General features: G+C 34.0%; 1 long non-coding RNA gene across 1 annotated transcript; it reads left to right on the forward strand.

Moving 5' to 3' along the window:
- On the forward strand, positions 1-25,394 carry LOC135848032 (uncharacterized). Its single transcript, XR_010559297.1, has 4 exons — positions 1-140; positions 239-333; positions 446-803; positions 23,583-25,394. It is a non-coding gene; the product is annotated as an uncharacterized LOC135848032 (long non-coding RNA).
- Positions 25,395-26,737: the final 1,343 nt, after the last annotated feature.

A 26,737-nucleotide genomic window follows, 5' to 3' on the forward strand; every position in this document is an offset into this window, starting at 1 on the left:
AGTTCAGATTTTTTGCCAACTGTTCAATCTGTTCCTTCAAATGTTGTGTTGTGGACGTCATCACAGTTTCAGTTCAATTCTATAGAATCAGGATATCTTTCGGAAAACGGTGCTTGTGAAAAGTTTAAAAATACTCGTATGTAGGTATAATTATTTTCGCTGCCATCGAGGCGTATTCAGTTTAAATGTAAGTAAAATACTTCTTGGATAACATAACTTCTGTTTTATTTGAATTCAGGTTCTGTAGTTGCTCGATATTCAAAAAACCTTTTGTACCACGTCACTATATGATGCTTGACGAATTCAGCGGAAAATGTCTCCAATCTCTTAAAGGTACATACACTTTTAATTTAAACTATCTACTAAGTGCATTGCATACACATCATTATATACATTTGCATCGAATTTGAAGCATGTATGCATATTATTTTGATGTTCTTTTCAGCAAAAAATCTCAGTAACATGAAAAACTGGCTTCCACTATTCAATTTAATGAATTTGGTCATGTAAAAGATGTTCGTTGTAATGGAGTCCACAAGTTTAGGTTCAGGAAGAACGAGCTGAAACTGAATCTCGAATTTTCATTAATCATCGTCTGGAGCTGGAAGAGAACTCGTTTATGTATCTAAGGTTGTATCACCGGCCTAAATTTCCGGAAATTTATTATAAGTATGTAATTTTTTGCCAACAATATTACCTTCTCAGGTACATGGACTGCATTTCAAGTTTCTTCGCGATCATTCTGAGTGATTGTAAGGGTGGTTGTGAACAGATTTAGAAACTATGGACAGTATATGAATTATGTAGGTATATGTATTGTTTCTGCCTTATCGAAACTTTTTAAATTTAGACCTAATGTATGTAAGTATTTATATTTAAAATATGGTCATTCCATACACTGTTAAAGTGCTTGAAGAATTAAGCAGGTTTGGATTTTTTTAAGAAATCGATTGTACTCGTATACTTGAGTGCCTTCAGTTCCCCAAATTATCTTTTGTTTTGTAGAAATGACATTTTCAGCGAATAGAGAAAAAAATTAGCCAAAATTGAAAAGACTAGCAATCTTGTACTAAATCTGTCGGGTAATACGATTCCGCCACCACAGAGACGGGAGGGGTGGGTTCGAGTAATGCTTTATTTCCCTATTAAACAACAACGTGTTAATGAACAAGTGTTTCATATCCGCCATCTTGATCTACACACCATATACCTACTCGCCACATATACTAATTCCTATTTGGGAGACAGACAGAACAAAGAACTTCTTTAACGAGTGCTAAAACAAACTTTTTTTTTGTTACAAAAAAATGAGGAAAATCCAAAATATTGACATTGATTTTTTTTGGGCCGGAAGTCTGCCCAAATTTTTGAAAACCTTAATTCGACTGACTTTTGAAAACTTGTAAAAAATCCTACCGCGTTTATGATAGGTAGGTACATATATTAGTAATTAGTCAGGCTTTTGAAACTTGAAAAAAATTACCTATCAATTTTCCATATTTGAAGCATATACTTAAATTCAATGGCTTGCATACAAGTAGGTACCTACCTATTATTTCTTTCAATTTTTAAAAACTTGAATAAAACTTTAACTTTGGAAAAATGTTAACCTACCCCTACCACTCTTTACCTGCTGATTTTATCTGGCATTCGATATACTATAGATTCAATATAAATTTCCTAAGCTGAATTATAATTAAAACATGAGAGTGGATCACAGGTAATTACGTGTAAGTACTACTACATATAATAATGGAATTTCTACAAAAGAAAAGAATACCTAAGAGAGAAGATAAGGGAATTAAATTTAAAAGAAATAATTATAAAACAAAAGGGAGAAAAGGAAGAAAAATTACTTACTTATTGGCGTGTAACATAGCTATAAATATAGTTAGTAGAGGTAGACTGTCCTGATGGTGTGCTCTGCTCTGTAAGGAGAACCATCATAGAAAGAAAAAAGAAGAAACAAAATATGCAACAACGAACAAGAAAGATAGAGAAAGAAGAGGCAAAAGAGACGGGAAAAAAAAGAAGAGAAAGAGAGAAAAAAAATACGTAGCTTACTTTTTAAAATAACCTATTAATTGATTCTAGTTGTATAAAATTTTCACCTCTGTGCCTTATGATGAATTTATCCTCTGCACCATTCCTAAAAATGTTAAAACTGCGATAACCTACGAAACAAAATTTAAATTGGATTCGAATTTTATACAAACGTAAACGTAGTGAAAAATACATGTTTTAAACAGAAAGTTCTTGATGATTTTATGGTCAAAATAATTTAAAAGGCAGAAAAACAAGTTCTGAAAAAAAAAACACATTTTAAACAATATAATTATGTACATACTACATACAAACTGTTTTAAAGAGAAATTACAAACCTAGTTTCAACAAGTTGAAAATAAATTTCCATAGTTTCCAAATTGCCATTACGAGAGAGACAAATCACAATAGGTTTGTTAAAAGTTTTCTCAATATATGTACCTAAGCAGCAAAGGTCTTGCATTTTTCTTCATTAGTTTCTGGGTCATTCGACGTCAATTGGACGAAGAAGTGGTAGGGGGGCGGGGGTTCGGCGATTTTTTTGAAATTTCTCCTGTGGAAAGACCTTCCGAAGGGATGACCAATTTCAGCCCTCTTGCCCATTTTTAAAGACAGACAGAGGGTGTTAAAGTTTTCAGTGAACCTAAAACATCATCCATTTCAGTAGTGGATTACTCGACAACCGCGATACCTACAAAAATGGAACATTTTTCCATAGTTAGGGGTTTTGACAGGCTTTTTGGTGATATCATAAAAATCAGTGTTGCCACTTTTTTTCGTACAAAAAATTAGCTCAAAAAGTTTCAAAACGTAGTTTTCATATCGTTGCGACTTTCAAAAATTCTGAAAAAATGTATTATGGACAACTCTTCATGCTGAACAACATATTAAAAAATTGGGATGGTAGCATGTCGCAAAGTTGATTTTAAAAATTTTAAAGTTTGCGAAAAAATGCGATTTTCTGATTTAAAACATGAAAAAAAGTTTTGATAGGTGAAGTTGACCCATTTGACTCCTATTTTTACATATCTGTTGAAAAAGTTGAAAAAACCCTTTCACTCGATGAAATGAACTCCTCACAAAAAAAATCAAAATTCGAAAAGATTTAAAAAATGAACGAATTTTTATTTTTTTGTTGTGAGTGTATTTTTATCAACTTTTTCATGAAATAAGTCAGAAAGAGGTCAAAATAAAACAACTGAATTTTAAACTTTTTTTGATGTTTGAAATTGAAAATTCAATTTTTTCGAATTTTGATTTTTTGTGAGGAGTTCATTTCATCGAGTAAGAGTGGTTTTCAACTTTTTCAACAGATACGTAAAAATAGGGGTCAAATAGGTCAACTTCGCCTATAAAAACTTTTTTTCATGTTTTAAATCAAAAAATTGCATTTTTTCGCAAACTTTGAACTTTTTAAAATCAACTTTGCAACATGCTACCATCCCAATTCTTTAATATGTTGTTCAGCATGAAGAGTTGTCCATAATAAATTTTTCACAGAATTTTTGAGAGTGGGAACGATATGAAAAGTTGAAAACTACGTTTTGAAACTTTTTGAGCTAATTTTTTGTTCGAAAAAAGTGACAACACTGATTTTTATGATGTCACCAAAAAGCCTTTCAAAACCCCTAACTATGGAAAAATGTTCCATTTTGGTAGGTATTGCGGTTATCGAGTAATATACACTGCTGAAATGGATTTTGTTTTAGGTTCACTGAAAACTTTGACACCCCCTGGCTGCCTTTAAAAATGGGCTAGAGGGCGTTCGATTTGCGCCATTGATCATCCCTTCGAAGGGGTTTTCCACAGGAAAAATTTCAAAAAAATCGCCGAACCCCCTACCACTTCTTGGTCGAATTGACGAGGAATGGCCCTATTATTATTTTTTTCAATTTTTAAAAACTTGGATGAAACTTCAACTTCGAAAAAATGTTAACCAACTTTCAAGAACTTGAACAACATTGAAATTAACTATTTCTTGACATTGTGCTAGACTTTTAAAAATGAAAAATTTACGCCTCTGAAATTTTAGGTTACATTGAAGTAGACATTTAAATAAGGTAGAGTGGGGTAATTGCAAAATTGTGACCTCATGCAAAAAAATACCTATCAATTTTCTGGTTGTGCCAACTAGGGGGTGTCGAAGCAACAACCTTTACCGACATATTCACTTGGTCACAACTCGCCGGGTTCAACTTGTCGCTCCGTAGCAAACACTTTTATCAAAGCATGTTAAAATCACTCATAAGTAAAGCGAGAGGTGTTTTATTAAAAAATGCATGCAAAATAGAAAAAACTGTCGGTTTATCTGGAATTTTCACGATTTAGGGTCATGAAGGATTAAAGTTTAAGGTAAGATATCGCAATTTGAAATTTTTTTTTTATTTTGGCCGTAAATTGCGTTTTTGCAATCACCCCAGAAAAAATCGACTCGGGGTATTTGCAAAAACGATTTTTTTTTTCATTTTTGCACTTACCACAAATATTTTTTTGCCCTAAATAACTTGAAAATGGTTTGAAATTACAAAAAAAATAAACTTCCACGGTCACATGATGAGTTACATGTTACAGAAATGATGACCAGTTTTACTGAATTTCAAAAGTATTGCTCATTTTAATGTTTTACAAATATATTTGACGAAAAATGTACTTCTATGACGAGTTTTTTACATAAAAAACATCAGAAATGATCAGTAGTTGATTTTTTTGTTCATTTTAGGGAGTTTAAAAAAAAATAATTTTTCAACATTTTTTCACTCCCCTAAAAATTTTTTTGGGAAGTGGAAAAGTTATCAAATTTGTCACCGAATTAAGACCACGAATACATCAAAAGTTAGCAAATGACACGTAGAAAACAGTGAGTGTGTTGAAAATGCAAAAAAATGAAAAAATAAAAAAAATATTGGCCATTTTTGCATTTACCCTAGCATGGGGTAAATGCAAGTCGATTTTCAAATTTTCAAATTGCAATTTTCCCCACGATTTGTGGACCAAATTGTACCAAAATTTTACCAGTGATAGAAAACCCCCTGAAGTATAAATGGTTCAAATTTCAGCTTCATCCGTGCAATAGTCTTCTCACAGCGCCCTCTCAAAGTGTCACTAGATAATCAAAAAGTGCTTTGCAATTACCTCACTCTACCTTACATGACTTGAGAACTGAAAAAAATTGCTCGACTTCTAACTTAAGTTTCAATACATTGAAAAAAATTGCGATGAATAGACTCTAATCAATAAGTATTACATCAGACAGGTCAGATTTTTCAAAATGTTTGAAAAAACGAACACCATCTGACATTTTGAGTAACAATGAAGTAAACTTGTGGATTTATTATGCCCAACTCTTACGAACTTGAAAAAAAAAATCATTAAAGTGACTCGTCAAACCTACAGAAATAACGTCCTAATAGTTTCAGGGAAGAAACTAAGCTTTCTCTTCAGGGAGGGAGGGAGGGGGGTATCAACCAGAAATTTGCCGGCTTAGGTATTGTAAGTAAGAAAAAAATCCAACTTTGTCGATTGATATACTTAATAGGTATTCAGATACATATGTACTTAGCCTATTAGGACTTATGAAAAAATTTTCGTCTTTCCTTTTCAATTTTTCATAACCTCAAACATAAAATTTCTTCATTTTGTAATTGAGTAAGATTCTTACGTCTTAGAAAGTTTCGTTTTAAAACAGGAAAACTAACGAAAATTTATAATTTTGTAGGCACCTAGTACAGTATTTTCGTACAAAAAGTCTATTTCTTTACATTTTTTGACATTTTTCAAAAGTTTGGTACCTATAGGTACCTCCAGAACAGATATTTTCCCGATGCAAAAGTTCAGAAACACTGAAACAGAAAAACCGTAGTTATTTAAAACGAGCGAAGCGAGGACAAAAAAATCTCAAAAATTACCTACTTACAAAATGTTTGGCGGGCAATTGCATCCAAGTGCCCACCACAAGGGCCGATCTGGCAAAAAGATGTTGAAGAATATAACATATTGATTTGAACTGAAACAAAAATATGACACATAGGTATTACCTAGTTCATTATGTAAACCTTTTTAACATTTTTTGAAAATTGCCTAGAAGTTTTATGTGGGTATCATTTTCAATCGATAAAATTGAAAAAACTGTCAGTGTTCAAAATTACTTCCGGTATCAAAAATTAAGGCAAAGAACTGCATGATAAAATGTTAAAAATAAATTAAAACAATAGGTAGGTATCAAAAATACCAAAAAAAAAAATTAAAATTACCATACTTAACAAAAATAAATTACCCATTATCACTTTAATACAAAAGACATCCGCAAAAAATGTAGCATTAATTAGGCTATTTACCTGAAAAATTCCAAAACCAAAACCAATTCAGCTTTTAATCGGTTACGCTCTCGGTTTTGGTTTTGAATTTGGGAAAATAACGCTCCCGGTTTCGGTTTTGGTTTCAGTTGTGGGAAAATAACGCTCCTGGTTTCGGTTTTGAGCAATTTTAATCGGTTTTTGGGGGTTTCGGTTTTGGTTTTGGTTTCGGTTTGCAAGCCCTGGCCACAAGTGGTATTTTGCGGACTTCACTGCCGCTTCCCAAGCACCACCACGGTGGGGAGAACGAGGGGGGATAAATCTCCAACGAATAGACCTTTCATAAGAAAAAGCACTGATCTTTGAGTCAGATTCGAAAATTTTACAAACTCCGACAAAATTCGTTGCATTATCAGAGTAAATTTCGGATGGAGAGCCACGTCTTACAGAAAAACGCTTTGTAACCATTTTCCTTTTCATCTAACGACAACAAATATTCCTCAACTAAATCGTTGAGTTTAATTTTATATTCTTTAAATTCTCGTAACGAAGCTTCCAATTTACTAAGTTTTTCAAGATCGATAGTACCTTGAGCAATATTTCCCATTTAATTTGTCAATCTGTTGATATTGAGCTTAACTAGTCTCAATTTGCGATCCATCTTTTAGTATTCCAAATAATTATATACCAACGACCAATAATACCTGATTGAATACAGGAACCAAACCAAACCAACTTGATTACCAATCGAAATCCAGATGAAAAAGCGATCCAATTCGCTTCATATCGTGGAAAAAACCATAAAAAACCATTTAGGTTTACTTCAATACGATTTCAATCGCGCAAAATCGCGAAACCGCAAAAAAAACGTCATAAAAAACCATTAAAAACCATAAAAATCATCCGGTTCGAGCAGGACTAAAAATGTTTGCATGTATTCATGAACGATCAGATAAATATGTACAAATACATCGACTATCTACAATATAGCCGAATATAACCGAAATAGGATGAAACATTACCAGTTATAACCCTTAAACACCCAAGCAAATCCTGAGATGTTATGAAAAAATGCTTTCAATTTCCTGAATAAGACCATCACAAGTATCACTTTTACTCACAGTTCACCCCCCAGCCCCTTGAAGCCACCTCGATAATGATAGACTTATTTATTTGATTATTGTCAAAAATCGAGGAAGCAAAAAACCCGATTGGGTCAATCTTGGAACTGAATGATATAGTTTCATTAGATGTAATGAATGAGTGAAAGAATAATTCCAAAGAACACCTCACCCCTTTTTGGGGTGCAAACATTGATAAAAGTAGGTATAAAATACTTGGACCCATGTCCCATTTTTGGATGAACATATTGATGGTTGAGCTTTCACAAAATGAAATTAAGAAAGGTGTGTAAATGGTGGACCAGAGCGATTTTTTAAAAATTTGATATGCTTGTCTCGATAAAAACACAGTCAAATTGCAGCACTCCCTGGCATTTCATATGTTGAAGCATTCATGAAGAGGTCACTATCCCTCCTCGATCATTGATAGTGTAGTTTTTCAACATCATGAAATATCATGATTGGAAACAACGAATTCTGCTCAAGCAATTTTCATGATGTAGAACTTCACTATCTATGATCGAGGAGGGATAGTGACCTCTTCATGAATGCTTCAACATTATGGAATGCCAGAGACAGCTGCAATTTGACAGTGTAAAGTTTTTCAAAGTGGTAGATAAGCCTATTTCGATATTTCTGCAGAAAAACAATCGTACCACTAACCTTTTGCGGGATGTAACTATTTGTTGACCAATATTGAGAAAGAATATCAACTTCAACAGGAATTTCTCAAAACATTCAAAAGTTCAGAGTTGTAGTTGAACAACAGTTGAAAGCATTTTACTGAATCTCAAATGCCCTGAATCCTGTAGTCATAAGCTAGACACAATCTCATGATTATAAACGACGACTTCTGCTCGTGCAATTTTCATGATGTAGAACTACATAATCTATGATCGAGGAGGGATAGTGACTTCTTCATGAATGCTTCAACATTATGGAATGCCAGAGACAGCTGCAATTTGACAGTGTAAAGTTTTTCAAAGTGGTAGATAAGCCTATTTCGATATTTCTGCAGAAAAACAATCGTACCACTAACCTTTTGCGGGATGTAACTATTTGTTGACCAATATTGAGAAAGAATATCAACTTCAACAGGAATTTCTCAAAACATTCAAAAGTTCAGAGTTGTAGTTGAACAACAGTTGAAAGCATTTTACTGAATCTCAAATGCCCTGAATCCTGTAGTCATAAGCTAGACACAATCTCATGATTATAAACGACGACTTCTGCTCGTGCAATTTTCATGATGTAGAACTACATAATCTATGATCGAGGAGGGATAGTGACTTCTTCATGAATGCTTGAACATTATGAAATGCCAGGGAGTGCTGCAATTTGACTGTGTAAAGCTTTTCAAAGTGGTAGATAAACCTATTTCGATATTTCTGCAGAAAAACAATCGTACTGCTAACCTTGGTAGGATGTAACTATTTGGTGACAAATATCGAGAAAGAATATCCACGGAGTGATAAACAGATTTGATGGGTGGATTGTAGGTTATCTGAACTTATGTGCTGTTAAAAGCATCTGTGTTCCTTTCAATTCTTGTTTCTGTCATTTCAAGCCTACTTGATAATATTTCCCATATTATGTACTCTGCGTATTCATGCTCTGTTTTTTCAGGTTTTTATCGAGACAAGCATATCAAATTTTTTAAAAATCGCTCTGGTCCACCATTTACACACCTTTCTTAATTTCATTTTGTGAAAGCTCAACCATCAATATGTTCATCCAAAAATGGGACATGGGTCCAAGTATTTTGTACCTACTTTTATCAATGTTTGCCCCCCAAAAAGGGGCGAGGTGTTCTTTGGAATTATCCTTTCACTCATTCATTACATCTGAAGAGTGATATTCCAAAACTCGCTTTGTCCATTTTTATCAAAGTTGAGTTTTCAGTGGTACCTGGTAGATGAAGTATTAACTCACATTCCTACATCATCAACCTACCAAAATGAGGTGTTAAATTCACCTAAATAGCCAATTCACTAAAAATTAAAAAAAAAATAATGTTCCAAAAACGCGCTTTGTCCATTTTTATTGAAATTTTTCTCAGCAGTATTTAGTGGATGAAATGTATACCTACACTCCTACATCATAAATCCACCCAAATAAAGTGCTAAACTCGCCTAAAAAGCCAATTTACCCGTTTAAAGGGAAACTGTTTTTCCTCTCTCCTGAAAAGTTGTGAAAATGGACAAAGCGAGTTTTGGAATATCACTCTTCACTAATGAAACTATATCATTCAGTTCCAAGATTGACCCAATCGGGTTTTTTGCTTCCTCGATTTTTGACAATAATAAAATAAATAAGTCTATCATTATCGAGGTGGTTTCAAGGGGCTGGGGGGTGAACTGTGAGTAAAAGTGATACTTGTGATGGTCTTATTCAGGAAATTGAAAGCATTTTTTCATAACATCTCAGGATTTGCTTGGGTGTTTAAGGGTTAATATGCGGTAGTTACTTTCCCTAAATCGTTGCGGAAATAGTCCGGCAGGGGTATGATTAGCACCTGATCAGATTCGGCGATGTCCATGATTTGACCTTTGGCAAATTGGAATTCTGGTGGCGGTTCTAGCCCTTCGACTTGATTTTCTACGATTTGGTTAGCATTTGCTTGATTGTTGGCAGCCATGATTTGTGAGAATTTGAAATATGGTGACAGAAAATCGGGCGTGACCTCTATTCGACACACAGAGAAATATACGCGATTCATTAGTAATTTCACTTATGAGTAGACTCGTATAGGTATCTTATTTTCAGCAACACCTACTGTTGCAAGGCATAATGCTTCCTCACACTTTTATTCATTAAAGGAGGAGTCCCAATAAAGCCACTTTTGGGCCCCACACAGTTATCGACTCGACTACTCTTAAAATGTTGTAATAAATGTCCAAAATGTTGGCGAATCCGTAGTTAGTTAACCCAAAATGACCATTTTTTGGGCCTCAGGGGTTCCCAAAGTTGTGAATAAAAAGAGAATTTTAGGAACCACTGAGTATTACGTATTTTCAAAAACTTTTCATGCGTAAAATATCTGTTGGAACCCGATAAACGTTATGCGAGATGATTTTCTTATTTTCGACCCTCAGGGGCAGAAATGGGGGGGGGGGTCAATTTTTGGAAAATTTTGGAATCGCCATATCGACCTTACCCCTTTGAACCCCGCTAAAAAGCTTTTTACAGTTCATTAGTATTCGAAAGACCATCATCCTACCAAATTTTGAGCTCAATAAAATTTTCCGCTGGTACTCAAAAATTCAATTTTCCAATTTTTTGTAATTTCGATATTTTGGGAACCCCTGGAAAACTAGAAACCTGCGATTTGCGTCAAACGTCACGTTTTGAGGTATATATTCAATAATTTAGGTGAAAAAGTTAAATTATGCTCCCTGTCTATTCGTAATTTTGAACCCCTTTTTTAGAGACCCCAACTTTAGGCACCCCTAAAAAAAGCGTTTATGCATATTTTTTCAAACAAATTGAAGAATTTACCTTTGAAACACACTAGCAAGTACTCGATAATTTTTCATTTGATTTTTCCTGTAACTTTCAAAATTGAGCTATTTTGGGTGAAATTTCGCGATTTTACTACGATGAAATCGTGAAAACGTGATGTGAAGGTTTTTTCGAAGAGTGAAATCTCAGAATTTGACTCAAAATAGATCATTTTTGAAAGTTGCAGGAAAAATCAAATGAAAAATTATCGAGCACTTGCTAGTGTGTTTCAAATGTGAATTTTTCAGTTTGTTTGAAAAAATATGTATAAACGCCTTTTTAAGGAGTGCCTAAGGGGGGGGGGCTCTAAAAAAAAGAGTTCAAAATTGCAAATATGCAGACCTGCAGGGTGCTCAATTAAACTTTTTCATTTGGATAATTGAATATATACATCAAAACGATACGTTTGGTCAACTCTATATTACTTTAGTTTGGCGCAAATCGCAGGTTTCTAGTTTTCCAGGGGTTCCCAAAATATCGAAATTACGAAAAATTGGAAAATTGGATTTTTGAGTACCTGCGCGAAATTTTATTGAGTTCAAAATTTGGTAGGATGGATCTCAGAATTTGACCCAAAAAACACCAATTTTGAAAGTTACAGGAAAAATCAAATGAAAAATTATCGATCACTTGCCAGTGTGTTTCAAAGGTAAATTCTTCAATTTTTTTGAAAAAATATGTATAAACGCTTTTTTTAGGGGTGTCTAAAGTTGGGGGCTCTAAAAAAGGGGTTCAAAATTATGAATAGGCAGGGAGCATAATTTAACTTTTTCACCTAAATTATTGAATATATACATCAAAACGTTACGTTTGACGCAAATCGCAGGTTTCGAGTTTTCCAGGGGTTCCCAAAATATCGAAATTACAAAAAATTGGAAAATTGAATTTTTGAGTACCGGCGGAAAATTTTATTGAGCTCAAAATTTGGTAGGATATGATGGTCTTTCGAATACTAATGAACTGTAAAAAGCTTTTTAGCGGGGTTCAAAGGGGTAAGGTCGATATGGCGATTCCAAAATTTTCCAAAAATTGAAACCCCCCCCAATTTCTGCCCCTGAGGGTCGAACATAAGAAAATCACCTCGCATAACGTTTATCGGGTTCCAACAGATATTTTACGCATGAAAAGTTTTTGAAAATAATACTCAGTGGTTCCTAAAATTCTCTTTTTATTCACAACTTTGGGAACCCCTGGAGCCAAAAATGGTCATTTTGGGTTGACTAACCACGGATTCGTATTTGGGACATTTATTACAACATTTTAAGAGTAGTCGAGTCGATAACTGTGCGGGGCCCAAAAAGTGGCCTTATCAGGACTCCTCTTTTCAGTAAAAAAAATCAAAAATCGATTATCCGACTTTTTCGGTTATCCAATGCCTCTCCGCCCCAATTGACATCGGATAATCGGGAGTCCACTGTATTGCCTAAAAAAATCTTAACTCAAAAAAAATAGGAGGAGGGGAGGGGTTACAGTGCCCCATTCGAGGCTCATTTGGCTTGGGGTCGTCTAATCGAAGAATTAACATCATATTCGTGCTCAGCAGGTTCAAATAATAAGGAAATGACATCCATATTGCTTTGATCGTTCTGACCCCCTCAAAAAAGAGGGGGGGGGGGTCACAGCAGCTCAATTGAGGGCCCAATGTATTTATCGATTATCGCTCATTGGTAATGATTCATTTTCGTGATTCGAAAAAATGAGTATCTGTTGAATAATTATATTCAAGCTTCTCAGTTGAGCTCACTATTATTGTCCTTTTTGGCCTTTTTTTTACTCAATATGACTGGTTCTTCCCTCGTTTTTGACCATGTGCCCAATGAGATACAATTTTAGAAAAAATATATGTTACTCTTGAGTCGATAAGGTATCTAAAAACGTGAATTTAAAAAGTGTGCTGAGTGTACTTTGTAGGTAAGGAAGACACTCAAATTTTAAGTCGAATATTTGAGGGGGGAAAAATTGTGGGGGAAGCTCAAAATTTTTTCATGGAAGCCCTTCGTGAGTAGCTACACATTGGTCTAGGTTTTTGAAAAAAATCGGTTGAGCCAATCTGGAGGAAAAGGTCTGAGGCCATTTTGAGTAATTAGACCATTACTCAAGAGCCATTCAAGATACAGGTCTGTAACTTGGTGGATTAAAGTATCTTGATGGTGCCTACCTACCACCAAAATTTCATTGCTGAATGTGCCGGGGGCCGATTTGCCCATCTCACCTCACCTATACCCTTTATTCATAGATCACAATCAAAGTCAAATAGGTATCACAATAAGATTAGATTATCAATTGATATAATAAGAATAATAAACGAGAAGAAAAATAATTAAGTTCGATACAAAATGGTAAAAAAATTAAAATCATACAGCGTATAATCTCTGACGCTTGTCATATGTTAGGCATTATTTTTTCATTGAGTTTGAGGTTCTCCATCTCCACCAAACCACAATTTCCCAATTCGTTTGCCGACAAGCTTGAAGCAGAAACCAAAAATCTTCTTCGCGTATTCCTGAGCAAAATCGTCCGCGCCATAGGCCTACTTTGCCAGTGGCGTGCACTCTAATACTTTACCGGGCAAATGCCCGGTAAAGTTTTGGGGGGGTGGTGGTGGTAGTGGTAGTGGGCAGATATTTAATGAGTTCATAAGAAAAATTGTAGGAAACAGAAGAAAAATTTATCTTGAAATAAATCGTTGACTTCACTAAACACAGCGAGTTGATAAATGCTACACACACCCACCATAGAATAGTACCTAGGTAGGTACCTCTCTATATTATATTAAATAAGTTATAACTTATATGAAAAATAAAATCATAAAAAAAATTGGTAAGTAAATGTCGTATTTCACAAAAATTTTGAAAAGTGATCAGAAAGCCTTAGGGGCGGATTTAAGGGGGGGTTTAGGAGGTATTATATCCTTCTCATTCATATTTTAAAAATTCGGAATTTGTCGGCAAAATCGTTAATTTGCGGACAAAAATAAAATCACAGATCTATTCACAAAATTCTCATTTTTCAGGCGCTTTTGCCCTCGCTTCGCTCGGGCTGAATTGTTATTTTCTGTTTCTCAAATTATTCATAATTGTGAGGGGCCCTGAAACACCAAGCGGCCCCCGGGGCCATGTTTAAACCAAAAAAAGATGATATTTGGACTATCTCCAACGAAAATTTTTGTGAGCTTTTGCCCTCGCTTCGCTCGGGCCAGTTTTCTTTTCTTTACAAATCTAAATTTTCAATTTCAGTACATTCAAATTCTGAAATTGTGTGATCAAAAAAATAAACTCATCACTCATCAGTCGCCACAAAAAACATTGTTTTTTCCACTCAAAATACAAATTTTTGAAATTTTCTGTCCTCACTTCACTTGGGCCTGTGTGGTTTTTTTCAAATTGAGATCGAACTTTTATAAAAATCTATTAAGTAGGTATTCAAATTTCAAGGAATTTTTTAACTGAAAAAACACACTTTTCACCTAAAAAAAGGTTGTTTTTCTATTTCTGGAAACTAGGTTTTGCTCTCACTCTGCTCTGGGCCTGTTTGCTTTTCATTTTAAAATTTGAAATTTTTAAAAAATGGCCATTCAAGTTCTAAAATTTTGAGCTAAAAAAATAAACAAATTTTTCAAAAACATCGCTTTTTGCCTTTCGAAATATACATTTTTAAAAGCTTTCGCCCTCGCTTTGCTCGGGTCAATTTCTATCCCTTCTCTAAATCGAAAAAAATACATTTTTGAAACTTTCATAAATTCAGAAGGGAAATAACTAAATAAGAATTTTTCATCAGCCCAAATATGAATTACGTATATCAATTACAAAATTGTCATTTTATCTTTTATTTCACTTTAAAAAGTTCATTTAATTCGGCATACTTATTGATATTTTTTCTTATGGCAAATTTCTCCTCCGTTCTCCACCTTAAAAAAAAATCGGTTCTTTTTTGCTATTAGGTACCTACTACCTACAAAATAGATATTGAATAAGAAGACAAAAGCAAAAATCAATCGCACAACTTACATTCAAGTATCCAAACCTGGAAAAAAACAGAACGAGAAAGATTCTTAAGGGGAAGGGAAAAATTTTGGGGGCCCCATTCGGTGCATCTGCCAGGGACCCCAAACAGACCCAGTCCGCCACTGAGTGAGTGATGGAAAAACTAGAATTTCATATCAAAATTACTGTTGTTTTGCTTTTTCAAACTAAAACTTTTGAAAAGCGTTTGCCCTCGCTTCGCTCGGGCCCTTTATGATTCTACTTTCAAAAATTTTAAGAATAAAAGTATGAAAATTAAACAGAAAAATTCCAAAAATACTCATATTGAACATTTGAAAAATGTAAAATTTTCATTTTTTCCCGCAGAGAACCACTAGTTCTTCAAAATTGTTTGATACGTACATTACTTATCTACCAATGTGCTAAGCTGGTTAAAATTTTAATTATTCAATCATTTCAAAAAAAAAAAAAACAGATTTTTCATTCTATACTCAAAATTTTCAAAACACATTGAATATGGTACTTAATTTGCAAAAAAAATACTTCAAGAAACTGAAAGGTTTTTCAAATTAAAAAATGTTTACAAATTGAAAATTTTTAAAAATATGTAAATTTTGAAAAATTTAAAAGAAGTGACTAACAAGGGAACCCTCCCACATGATAATCTCCGATTTGAATGAAACTTGGACAGGTGGAAAGAGGACCTCAAAAAACCCCCATCCCCCAATTTTCAGCTGCTGAAGTTGATTTTTCGATTTTTGACGAGCGTTTGAAGTTTTGTGTACACAGGTAAAGTTGTTCTGTAAATTCGAAAAATGGCCGTTTCTCCCCACTGCATGAACTTCAGCAGCTGAAATTTTGGTCAAAGGGTCTATGCTTGATACCTAATTGACTAATACTACCGCCGGCCGGATCTGGAATTATCATCAGAAATCGAATTTTTTGCCCAATTGCTGGTTTTTAAATGCCATTGAAAAATTTGAAAAATGAGTCAATTAAGCTCTTCTAATGAACTTCAAGGGCTCAAATTTTGGTCAAACAGTCTCTGCCGAATACTAAATCGACTCATGCCATCATTGGCCGGATCCGGCCATCCGTTCAGGAAACAAGATTTTTTACTGTTTTTTCCCATGTTATGAATGAATTCAAAAAATGGCCGTTTCTCCCCACCACATGAACTTCAGCAGCTGAAATTTTGGCCAAAGGGTCTCTGCTTGATACCTAATCGATAAGTACTACCGTCGGTCAAATCTGGAATTATCATCAGAAATCGAATTTTTTGACACATAACATGAGAAAAAGTATAAAAAATACACAAAACTTCACACGCTCGCCAAAAATAGAAAAATCAACTTCAGCAGCTGAAAATTTAGGGATGGGGGTTTTTTGAGGTCCTCTTTCCACCTGTCCAAGTTTCATTCAAATCGGAGATTATCATGTGGGAGGGTTCCCTTGTAAGTACAAACATCTTCAGTGACAAAGATGATAATGATAATCAACTTCTGGCATGGACGAAAACGAAATCAGTCGCGAGATTTATCATTGGTAAATTAACAAAGAAACCTCACTTTTTGGAACTTGAATAAGACATTTTTGAAAGCTTTTGCCCTCGCTTCGCTCGGGCTAAATAATTTATGTATTTTTTCACTTTTTGAAGAGCCCAAGATAGAAAAATTTACTCAAATTAGTTTTCCTTTTTAAAATTAAAAAAAAACATATTCAAATTCTAAAATATTCTAAAGCCAAATAAATGAACTCATCACAATATAAAAAACAATGTTTTTTCACATCTCGAAATACGAATTTTCAAATGCTTTTGCCCTCGCTTCGCTCGGGTCTATTGTTTCTCTTTTCCACAATACAACATTCCATATTTGAAGCTTCTAATTTTTTTTTAATGACAACTTTCATCAACAGTCATACATCTGAATTGAATACTACTTCAATCAGCAAAATTGTCAATTTTTGTTTCTTATTTCACTTTGAAAATTGACTATTTTCTTGGCAAAATACATATTTTTTCCAAATCAGTTGGAAAATTTCCTCTCGACAATACCCCTTCCTAAAACGTCTAGTTTCGTCTTTGACTTGAAAAAAAATTGGCTTGCTAGGGGGGGGGGGTGGTGGTGGTATCGTCGTGAATGAAAAATGCCCGGTAATCTTTCAACTCTGTGCACGCCACTGTACTTTGCTATGAATGTTACTCCGAGTACCACTGGAAAAACGAATGTACCTAAACTCGCGTAGCTTATGTTAGCATTTTCTAACAGTCGTTGTTCGAGCTCTGCTATCTTCGTCGTCGTCTCGGATTGGATTTGTATGAGGTCTGCTATCTTCTCATTAACTTGGTTCCATTCGACGGAATTCTGCTCCATAGCCTTGATTTTCTTTTCCATTTTGACGACTTTCCTTTGAAGTTCGGACATTTCTTCTCAGGCTCGAGTTATAACTCTTGACGCGACGAATTAAGAGCCTCCAACATTGTATTGAAGTTATCCATGTAAGTGTTCATCACGCACGACGCTAGAATATCTGAAATAATTAAATTTGAATTAATTGACATTCCAAAAAAAAGATAAAATCCCTAAATACAAGAAAGGATCGAGGTACAATTTTTTAAAGATATGTTTCAAATCATTTTGTCAGAGGGAGATATTTTTTATAAATCAAAAGAACATTTCTTGGTTATTTTTTACCTATGTATATAGTATTCTGCGAATAAGTATAATAAATTTAGTGTGTACTTACTGCCAGCGCAATTTTCCACATTTTCATGAGTACTACAGGGAGTATGGCGCTGCAGGAGGTTGGATTGGTTATGCACAATTCTACCATTTGCATTAGCTATTAAATAAATAAAAAAGAATCAGGTTTCTTTTATATTCTAATGTAGAGGGGCGTCTCAAAAGTAAGTTTCCCTATTTTTTTTCTCCGGAACTACCGGACCAAACTGGATGAAATTTTGGGGATATTTAATTTTTGAGTTGCTGGTAACACTGTAATTTTTTCAAGTCCCTATGTTGAAGAGATCGTGTGCAGTTGCTTCTCAAACATTGAGTGATGATTTCAACTGTCCCTGGCCCAAAATACCTTACATGATACGATTATTTAACGTCTACTGAAAAAAATTTGGTTCAAATTCACAAGGAAATGTATTGAATGCATGAACCAAACCTTGTGAGTGTGCAAACGATGCTTTGATGGTGGAAATATTTCTCAGAACGCATCACTTATGCTCTGAATGTTGTCAAATGATGTCAGACTGTCGTTCAGGCGACCGTTTCACGTCAAATTGCAAATTTTCTGAGGTGTACGTCCATTTTGACAAATTCTTCCAAAGATTTCCTCCATCAACGCATCATTTGACACTCACAACGTTTGGTTCATGCATTCAATACATTTCCTTGTGAATTTGAACTGAATTTTTTCCAGTAGACGTTAAATAATCGTATCATGTAAGGTATTTTGGGCCAGGGACGGTTGAAATCATCACTCAATGTTTGAGAATCAACTGCACGTGATCACTTCAACATAGGGACTTGAAAAAATTACAGTGTTACCAGCAACTCAAAAATTAAATATCCCCAAAATTTCATCCAGTTTGGTCTGGTAGTTCCGGAGAAAAAAAATAGGGAAACTTACTTTTGAGACGCCCCTCGTACATGGTACTTATGTATTTAGGAGATTGAAGGTGGGTACTACTTACCACTATTGTCGCTTTCTAAGTTTCTGTCCGCCAGTTGTGAGGAAATGTTGGAGTTTGTTCACGTTCAAATTCTCGATCACATCGGGGTCACCAAATATAGTAAGAATAAGAATCAAATATAAAACATTAGTAATGAACAGATTGATTATCAAGATCGGAATGAATGTTTATTTATCAACACACTACACAAAGTTACAACAGAAAAAACATCAATGCTAAATAGCCAATAATATGTGACGTTACACCTTTATTAACACTAAAAATTTACTACAACTTTCCTCAACACCGAGTGACTTCACTGGACCGTTGTCCCGGAGGTAGTCTTAAGGTTCCGACGGACCATTGTTCTGGAGGTGTACTAGGCCTGTGGATGTGATCGTCATAAATTAATAATTACTCGATTCGAAATTGCATAAAACAATACACGACACAATTTCCCATAGTGGACTGTATTTACACAAATAAAAAAATAGCAAGTACATATGACGACATACTTAGGGAGCGTACACATGATCCAATATATTTGACAAACTCGATTTGTCAAATCAAATTGAATTTAATCAAACATATTCGGTTGTGTGGATACTCTGATGATGTCTTTCTCAAATTTTTAACGTTTTGTTGATCGAAGCCACCATAGACACAACTCTGAAAATAATTCTGAAAATATAAATAATTTCTATTTTCAGAATTGGTGTCATCGATCAACAAAACGTTGAAAAGTTGAAAAAAAAACTTAGATTATCAGAGGGTTTACATAATCTAATATATTTGACTTTCCATGCAACCAAATATATGTTGATTATATGTTGATAAACCTGGTTTGTCAAATATATTGGATCGTGTGTACGCTCCTTAAAGAATACTGACGAATACAACGAAAAAGAAGTAACATTTTACCTCGTAATGAGAGATATGTAGATAGCTAAAATTATCCGAACAATAGTAGATAACTTTGATAGGTAAAACCCAATAATTTTATACACACGAAACATAGAGTTACATACGAGTAGGAATATGTACAAAAATGTACATGTACATACGCTAACAGCACTCCCCCCAAATGGGGTAATCCCATTTAAGCAAAAAAAATAAATAAATAAATGAAAAATTGAGAAAAATTTACAAAAGAAACTAAAAAATTGAAGAAAAAAATTAAAATAAAACAACTTATTCATCTTACCAATTATAAACATCAGTAAGTACAAAAAAAAAATACAACGAATCAATATTACATAAGTAGGTATATACATAATGTACGGAGTACAACTTTTTACAATATCATAACAATCGATAAGTACGTAAATTATTCATTAACCGGTAGGTAGACTAAGTTCTGAACAGAACTATAATTCACAGAACCATCAGAACATCTAACTTCAACATTACAAACAATCCCTTCAGAATCAGGATAAACCTTAACGATACCTTCCTTCAATAAAAGTACAACATCGTCAACTTTCAAATTAATTAGTTTCCTTTTCCATTCATTTCGAGTCTGAAGATCATTCAAATAATCTTTTCTCCAAATATGAGAAAAAGAATTGATAATGCGCCTCCAAAGAAAATAGCGCTCCTTCACTTTCACAGTGGAATTTTCAACAGATGGCAATTCCAGCAAAGAACTTCCAACCAGAAAATGCCCAGGTGTGATTGGTTCGACGAATTCATTAGATTTACGATACGAAATAGGGTGACTATTCAAAATAGCTTCCACTTTTGACGAAATAGTAAAAAGCTCCATCAAAGTCAAAGTTTCAGAGCCAATGGCTTTCAACAAACGAGATTTTCCAGCTTTCACTGCTGACTCCCATAATCCACCTTGGTGTGGAGTTCTAGGAGCGATAGTTTCCCAACAAATAGAATGCTCTGAGCAAAACCAATCTAATCAAGTAGCATTCAGAATATTACGAGCGCCAATAAAATTGGTCGCATTTTCCGAGTGGATAGTGTGAGGATAACCCCATCTGCTCAGAGATTGTTCCAATGTATTCAAAAAAGCTTCACTTGTGAGGTCTTCAGCTACCTCAATGTGAATTGCACGAGTGCAAAAACAAACAAAAAAAGCTAAAAATAAACCTTGATAAATTTGTGTGACTGATGATTGGTGCATTTAATCGAAATAGCTCAGGTCAAATCTACACCAGATACCGAAAATGGTCGAGAAATGGTCACTCTTTCTGCAGGTAAATCACCCATAAATTGTTGAACCAATTTGGAATTATACCTACAACAATCGACACAACGTCTCACTACTTTTTTGACCAATGTAATATCAAATTTCCAGTGATCCAAAAACGACCCTTTACAAAATTCAAAATGAACGATTTGTTGGCATGATGATAATGTCAGTGTACGTATTCAACGTACATTTCGACAAAACGAGCGATAGAAGGCAAAACAACTGGAAATTTTTTCATACGAATAACTCGACAATCTCAAACGACCACCAACACAAATTAATTTTTAAGAATCTAGGAACACATTCAAGGAAAGTAACCTACTCTTTGGACAGAGCTCCTTTTCCTGAAGTAAGTTGGAATACCCATCAGTGAAATTTTCCTTCTGAACACAACAAATGATCAAATTGAACGCTTCTTCTCGTTCTTCAACTGACAACAATCCAACCAACATTAATGGATTAATTTTGATGTACTATTTAGGCTTACAACACCGTTTTCTCGTTTGATAACGATCTTTCATACGACAATGATCCTTCAAATTACGAATAAATCTCAAAATAGAGGCAATTATCGATTCACCTTTATAGATTGACAAATATTTCTCAACAACATTCAAAACAATTCGATCCAAAGAATGAGTCAAATTACAAACAAATTCAGGCACATTTTCAACTATTCTAATTTCTAAACTGCACTGAAACATGCGCAGAAAATTCCGAAATCAAACTTAACCATTCAGGTCCAAATTTCCAACTTTTACTCGATAGTAAATCCTTTGAACTGATTCCTCGAGTGCCTAAATCCGCAGGATTTACTGACCCTTCAACATAATACCACCTTTCCTTCGACGACATCTCAATAATTTTAGTCACTCTGTTTGATACGAAAATTTTCAAACGAGTAGGGTCAATATTAATCCAGCTCAACGTCACTTGACTATCAGAAAAATAATTCAAATCACAGAATTTTCCTTAAATTTTGTATTTTCTTTACTAACTAGGATCATTTTGAAATGTTATCGTGGTATTTTGAGCAATCTTTTGTGAAATTTTTCAATTATCAAATCATAAACTTGGTTTTTTTATTAAACAATGCGTGATAAAATAAAAATTGTACAAAATTGTACAAAAAATTGTAGCTCAAAATATCACAACAACAGTTCAAAATGATCAAAATTGGTAAAAAATACAAAATTTGTGAATAATTCTCTCAAGAAATGCCTAAAATAATGTAAAAATATCTTTAAAATTACAAAAAAATAATCAAACAGGTAGGTATCTGCTTTCCTTAAGCATAATTTTATCCCATTTTCCCTGCATAAAAATAAAATTTCCAGAAAATTACTTGAAATTTTGCTCCTTTTTGAGAAAACTGCAGTTTAACACAATAAAACTAATGGTTTCCAAAAACCATTGAGTTTATACCAATGGTTAATTTGAAACCTATGGTGAACCATTGGTTGAAGTTTTGAATGAATGGTTTTTACTTATGGTAAACTGATAAACCATTGGTGATTAAACAACCATTAGTTTTTACTGTATGGTGAATATAGGAACATTGGTAATTTAAAAACCATTGAGTTAATACTAATGGTGAGCTTATAAACCTATGGTAAACCATAAGTATCACGAAAAAACCTATGGTATTATTGAAAACCAATGGTATTTTTTCACGTGGGATTTAAACATAATTTATACAGTTTAACAATTTCAAACCTTTCCGAGACAGTTTTGTTTAAAAAACTCCGACATTGATTCAAGTAGTGCACTTCATCACATAAATGCACTTTGGAGGGGCAGGCGAGTTTGGTGAAGTTGGCGAGGCGATGAATGATCGTTTTTCTTGACCAGATGAACCTTTATTGGATTCTTACAAATTTTCCACCAACATTGGAACTCGAATTTGGTTTCTCCTTTTCTGGTTTCTCATTATTACTGGTTTCCACTGCAAAACTCCGATTAATCAAAAAGGTTGCCATCGATTCGAAAGATGGATATGTGGAAAAATCGTGATTCTCATTTTCCCAGTCTCGACGAAGATTATCTGGCACTTTTTTAGCAACCCAAAAGGCCACCTTTGGAGACATCTTTTCCAGTTCTAATCCGCATACTTGCAACCCACGTAAACACCTTCTTACTAGATCAATGCTATCACGAATTGTAGAATTTTTGATGGGTGGCAAATCAAATAAGTTGGCAAAATGCTCCAAAATAATACGACGACGATTGAAAAAATTTGTATACAAATCTGCCAGAGTGGACTGATAAACTTCACCACCATTCCCAATGTCCTTTAATAACAGTTCAGCTTTTCCAACCATGCAACATCTGAGCAGAAAGGGCTTTTGAAAATTATCGAACGTTTCATTTGAATCAATCATAGAAGAAAATTCAGACCACCAATCATCAAATGAAGCATAATTACCATCAAACTTTGGCACTGGTATATCTTGAAGTTTCAAGATAGGATTCACTAACTTATTATCGAACAAATTGGTCGAATGGCGAGTAGTTTGAGGTTGTGGTGGCGTTGGCAAAAAAACATTAGGTATTATAGCCTCTCAGCTACATTACGAACAATGTTAAAATTCTGTATTAGGATCATCGCAAATATTAATCCAAGTACCCACCACAAGGGTCGACTCTGAATAGTTAACCGTATGCTGATGAAATTGAAAACTACAAAAATTATTCGAACTGAAACATATGACACATATTAGTTCATTATATAATTATGATCATCTTTATTTTCAGCAACATTATTAAAATTATACAAATAAGAGGAAAATTTGCAACAAAACGAGTAAAATGAAGAAATTGTAACTTACCTCTTAATACGTTCAATTCTGCACTATACAGAACACTCACTTCTTCAATAGTAATGTGTTCCATTTTTTCTTATTCTAGAGGTACCTAGGTACTTATCTTGATTCGTGATTCGTGCACACTAAACTACATTTCCTCCTTTAAAACTGTAATGTTACCCAAATTCCCCTAGTTTTCCCCTTATTTCCGCCATTTTCCCCCACGACTACTTTTTCACTGCTATTTTCCCCATGATTGGGGGAATTCCCCTCGATATCCGAACACTGTATTTTGTAGGTACGCTAAAAACACTGTTTGCAACGTCGCGTCGCGGCGTTCATTATAGTAAATGAACAAACGTTCACATGAACGCGTGCATGATTCCTGAACATGAACAACCCAATGTACCTGTCGTAATAGAAATAATCATACATCTGCACTCAGTGAGACACTCACCAAATACAAAACGAATAGCACAAATAATGAACTTTTGAGCTTTCTCTGAGCTTTAAAGCAGCAGCTGCGGATTGGCAGACCAAGTGCTTTTAAAATAGGGTTGTATATACTAACTTTTGAGACCAGTCCCAGCTTTCAGTTATTTCGGGGCCATTGCAGTAGGTATACCTCTTCTACTTACTATTAGGAATATGTTGGATTCGGGATTCCCAATATTATTGAATTAAGATAAATAATATTTTTAAAACCGATGACTAAACTATTTCAAGAATACTTAAATTAAAAGTTCAACACAATTAGGTACCTATATTTCTCACATCCATTCTTACAGATGCAGTCATTAAGGCATGTCTCTGTAGCAAGTTGAAAGTTGCCATCATTTTTGAATTTTTAAGGTCTTTTTTTCTAAGTTGAAATTGATTAGTCGAGTAGACATAGTACGGACACATCAATCTTATCTAGGTATGCTGTTTTGATTAGGTATTTGATATACCTATGTACTCTGTGAACAAAGGTACAGGGTGTGCAGGAATATCGTGAACCTCTAACAAAGTTTTCTGCTAAATATTTCGGTTGGTCACAGTGAATGATAATGGACTGAGATGATAATATTCCACCAACCATATGCATCTATTTCACATTGCCAACCTATAGTTTTAATGAAAAACTTACTCTAGTGTTCACGATATTTTTGTGCATGCCATATCCTGTTACTCAAGTTACTGTAGGTTCTATGTAGGTAGATATACTCTTGATTTTACAATTCATTTTATTAATTAATTAAACACTACCTATTAAGTATTGTGAATTGATCATTTAGGTACGTATAATCAATTTTAAAACAAATTATACTTATTTAATAATTTCATTAAATTAACAAAAAAAAATTTCCAATTTTATTTATTCTTGCAAAAATGATATTTTTTATAATTATTTTGTTTGATATTAAATTTCTCTATTTTTTATTTTAATGAGCTATTTTTCAATTTTAATAATTAAAATAGGCATGTTTTCTTACCTTTTGTTGAACTTATTTTTGTGCATGAATTACTTTTCAAGTGTGTTTTTTCCCATTTGTTTGCCTTACTTATACCTATCTATGTATGTACTATGATCTTTATGTTATGTGGAATCATGATTATTTATGAGGAAAAGATACCGAGCCTATGTAAATTAATATCGTCAAATTCCTCACAATGTGTCACACTGATTTTGTAAAAACAGAAAAAATTGTTGATTTGACCATATGTAACATTATTTTCTAGCTTTTAAAAACTTGTAAAAAAATTAAATCGATTTTTCATATTTATGGTGTAATTCATCTAATTTTACAATAGGTATTTTGTCCAAGTTTTATGAACTTGGAAAGAACTGCGATGAATTTCTGCTATGTCACTAGTCAGACTTTGGAAAACTTACAAAGAAGGTAAGTATAGGTATCCCAACAGACACAATATTTTTTGAACCGGACGAAGCTAAATTGAATAACAGGCAGAAATATAAGTACCTCTTCCAAAAATTTCAGGTACTAACGTGCATTTTCCGCTTTCTGGTGAGTTTTGAAAAATCAAATTTCGGCACGAAGTGGAGAAAAAAATTCACTGAGTTAATCTAGAAAACTGAAATTTCATATACATTTATATCCTATTTATGACCCGCGGAAACCGTTTCGTAGCCACGTTGAGTAGTCCTGGAGCCATCGGCAGATTTTTGAAACTCAAAATTTCTACAAAATTTTACCAAATGGAGGTGGGAAACCAAAAATTTCAATTGACACCGGAACACTTCCAAAAAACCATAAAAACACCACAAGGTATGGATTTAAAATTGAGAAAGCAGCCGAATATGGATAAATTTATCATAGCCTACGAGTGACTGAAGAGATGTGATCATCGTGACGAGTAATTCTGATTGAACAGGTGAGCGGCTTCTGCGCCAGGAATAAAAAATTTGACTTACGATCGCCTCATAAAGGCAAAGTATCTCAACGGTCGATCGACGCTGAACCGGAATATCATGCAAAAATACATCATCACGCAAAACTTGAGGCGCCAAAATGTATTTTTTAAATTCTCGATTCAAAATCAAAATTTTGGCGAACAATGTGAAAAATTCAAAATTTTTCCAAATTTATTTGTAAAGATGTAATACCTTATACACCCTATTTTAAACTCACCAAATCGATTGGAAACAAGTTGGAACAGTTTTGAGGAGTTCTGGAGCTACAAGTAGATTCAGCTGCTACCTAAATTAAAATTTTACAAAACTTCCACCAATGAAATTGAGCTAAAATTCACTTCATATCTTAATTTTAACTTGCTGTGGAGGTGGTTTCAAGTGACGACCAAGTTAGTCCGGCATATGACAATAGGAGTAATTGCACCCCCCCCCCCCCCACGCCGATCATCCGGGACAACTTTTTTCTTAAAAGGAACATCCTAAGGAACATTTTAAAGCAAACATGCCAAAAAAAAGTTGGCCTTACTTACAAAATGGCGGCCATTTTAATTGACAGGTCAGCCGAAATCGCAGATTTTGCGTTTTAACATAGGACTTGCACGAACTTTTTCAAACTTTACAAAAGTAGATCGAAAGATCATGCAAAAATTTATCACCTGTCAAAATTTCAAGTGCTGAAGTGCGTTTTT

Source organism: Planococcus citri, chromosome 5 (assembly GCF_950023065.1).
Source record: "Planococcus citri chromosome 5, ihPlaCitr1.1, whole genome shotgun sequence".
In the NCBI taxonomy this organism is placed as follows: Eukaryota; Metazoa; Arthropoda; class Insecta; order Hemiptera; family Pseudococcidae; genus Planococcus; species Planococcus citri.